This window comes from Trachurus japonicus, unplaced genomic scaffold, assembly GCF_045865225.1.
Source record: "Trachurus japonicus isolate A0001 unplaced genomic scaffold, Traja_1.0 AP030824.1".
Classification (NCBI taxonomy): Eukaryota; Metazoa; Chordata; class Actinopteri; order Carangiformes; family Carangidae; genus Trachurus; species Trachurus japonicus.
In genome coordinates, this window is record NW_028220957.1 from 116,531 (window position 1) to 119,608 (window position 3,078).

Here is a 3,078-nt window from a genome sequence, read left to right on the forward strand (position 1 = left end):
ACAAATGAACTACCGGCTGCCCCTCCAAAATAAAATGACAAATTAACTTCCGGCTGCCCCTCCAAAAAATCCCTCTATGGTAGCTACGCATTATGATGCCAGTGGGGAAAACTGTTTGGAGTGTTTTTATGTCTCAAAATAGACTAAATAAATATAATCTAAAGACATTTTTAAAAATTATTTATTTATTTATTTATTACTATTTAACCTATTGTATATTTGTTTTTATTTATTATTCCTATATATACATTTATTACTTTAGTTTTATTGTTCACTCTCATGTATCTATATGTTTATAGGTTTATATGAATACATGGCTTATGATTTATTGTTGTATTATTGACTTGATCACAAAAAAAAAAATTAGTTATTTTTGGAAGTTTTTGGAATGTGTTTCCTGTAGCAACATTGTACCATTACGGTTCATCATCTACTGTATTAGAAACACCGACCAGTCTCTGTAGACTTTCACCTTCACTGGCCTCATCCTCATCTTCCTCATCATCATCATAATAGCCTGATGTTTACTTTACTGCATCCAAAATCACATTTATTAAGGATAAAAAACTAAATGATGATGAATTATATGTTTTTGAACATTATATTTACACCTAAACACACACTACCATAGTCTCATAATGTAGAATTGATTCCATAATGGTCCACTGTCGCCTCAAGGCAACGCTGCAATTTTCTATAATGGTACGTTGTTGCTTTGGGGCAACAGGTGCATTTTAACAAGTTTCCATTATTTAATAAGTAAATAAATAGCATGGAACTATTAAAAATTAAACTTTACTAATCTATTAGTGTAAATATATATTTTTCCAGATGAAAAAGGGCCAGGAAGTTACTGTATGTTTTCAGACCGTTTTAGTGGAGCAAAATGTCAAACCTGTTTCCTTTGAAAAAATCTGTAAAAAAGGGTTTCAGTGGCTTCTTGAAAGTCATGTGATAAATTAAAGCAAGCAACAACTATTTAATAATACCTATAATATATAATATATGATATAGTGTTGGTCCCTTTCAGTGTATATATGTATATATTTTTTGTCTGTTCATTGTATGTTTATTGTTTGAACATTTGTATGTTTGTATATATAAATGTTTAATAAAAAAAAAAGAATAATAAAAAAAAGAGATGAACCTGTTTATCTCTGGATGACGTGCCTCCTCGGGCTGTGATTGGCTGTCACCGGATGTAACCTCACCTCGGGCTGTGATTGGCTGTCACCGGATGTAACCTCACCTCGGGCTGTGATTGGCTGCTGGCGGTGACAGTCCAGAGAGAGATGACCCTCCTCGAGCCTCTGGTGTCTGTTAACTCCTCATCCTGTTTCTGTCTGCAGCGGAGAGGGAATTAAATCACCACATCCACCAAAGTTAAAGTCTTCACCAACATAAAACTTAATAAAAATAAACTTTAACTTGTAATATAAATGTTAACTTAACGGCTCGGGGACTTTCTTGTAAATTATAATTCCTTAAATTAAAAAGTTATTAGCTCGGTGCTTTTATTTTGAAGGGAAGGTCTGTGTTTCCGGTTTTCTAACCATAACAGCCCCAGACTGGATTACCGTGACGTCACTGCAGCGCGGCAGCTGATTGGTCCTCCAGCTGAAGGCAGTAATCTCTGTGCTCTGGTCTGGTTCACCATGTTGGATCACCGCTGCTGGGCTCGGACTGACCCGGACTGAGGCTCCTCATGTCGGCCGAGTAGCTCCAGGAGTAGCCGCTGGTCCTGGTCTGGTCCTCACCGAGGCTCCGCGGCTGCTCAGGCCGCCTCACGGAGCGCTGTGCGCGGCCAGCTGCGGGCTGAAGGGTCGGTGTTTCTCCTGGAGCTCCAGCTCATCATCCTCATCCTCATCCCGCATTAACCCGGTTTAACTTTATTTACCTGCCGACCGGGGGGGGGGGCAGGGGGGAGACGGAGACTTGTCCATGTCCATGTCCATGGGGGACAGACAGCAGCGGTCCTGGACCTGCAGCCGGTTCGAGTCCCAGGTCTGGTGGTGATGGAGCAGGTCTGGGTCGCGGAGCTCGGCTCGGCGCAGCGCGGCGCTGCTGCTGCTGCTATGTGAGACTGTCTGAGTGTTGTTGTTGTGGTTCTGAGGCCTGTTGCTGCTGCTGCACCTGAGACCTGCTGGAGGGTTAGAGACCAGAGACCTGCTGGAGGGTTAGAGACCAGAGACCTGCTGGAGGGTTAGAGACCAGAGACCTGCTGGAGGGTTAGAGACCTGAGACCTGCTGGAGGGTTAGAGACCAGAGACCCAGACCAGCACCGGGACCTGGACCGGGGAACCTCCTCCTCTGCAGCATCACACCGGAGAGGAGAGGAGGTCTGAGCAGGAGCAGGAGGAGCAGGAGGAGCAGGAGGAGCAGGAGCAGCAGGAGGAGCAGGAGGAGCAGGAGCAGCAGGAGGAGCAGGAGGAGCAGGAGGAGGAGCAGGAGGAGCAGCAGGAGGAGCAGCAGGAGGAGCAGCAGGAGGAGCAGGAGCAGCAGGAGGAGCAGGAGGAGCAGCAGGAGCAGGAGGAGCAGCAGGAGGAGCAGCAGGAGGAGGAGCAGGAGGAGCAGCAGGAGGAGCAGGAGGAGGAGCTGGACTGGGATGAAGCGGCGCTGCCTCCCATGTGAGGGTCTGTAGTGGACCAGACCAGACTGGGACCAGGAGGGTTAGAGTCTTTACATCCCATAATAACAACATCCACTGAGGAGAAAGTGAAGCTGCAGAGGTGTAGATGTAGTTTGTGTCTGAACTACAGGAGGAGTTTCACTGTTGCTAGGTAACCTCAGCATCTCGGTGCGTTCAGGGAACCTCGTAACTCCTGGTGTTGTTGGTGAAGGTGCAGTTGAACCGCGGTCCGTCCATCCATCCATCCATCCATCCGTCCGTCCATCCATCCATCCATCCATCCATCCATCCATCCGTCCATCCATCCATCCATCCATCCATCCATCCATCCATCCATCCATCCGTCCATCCATCCATCCATCCATCCGTCCATCCATCCATCCATCCGACCCGTAGTCATGACGATGATGATGAGCGACCTTCCTCTGCTGCTGCTCTGAGTCCTGAGG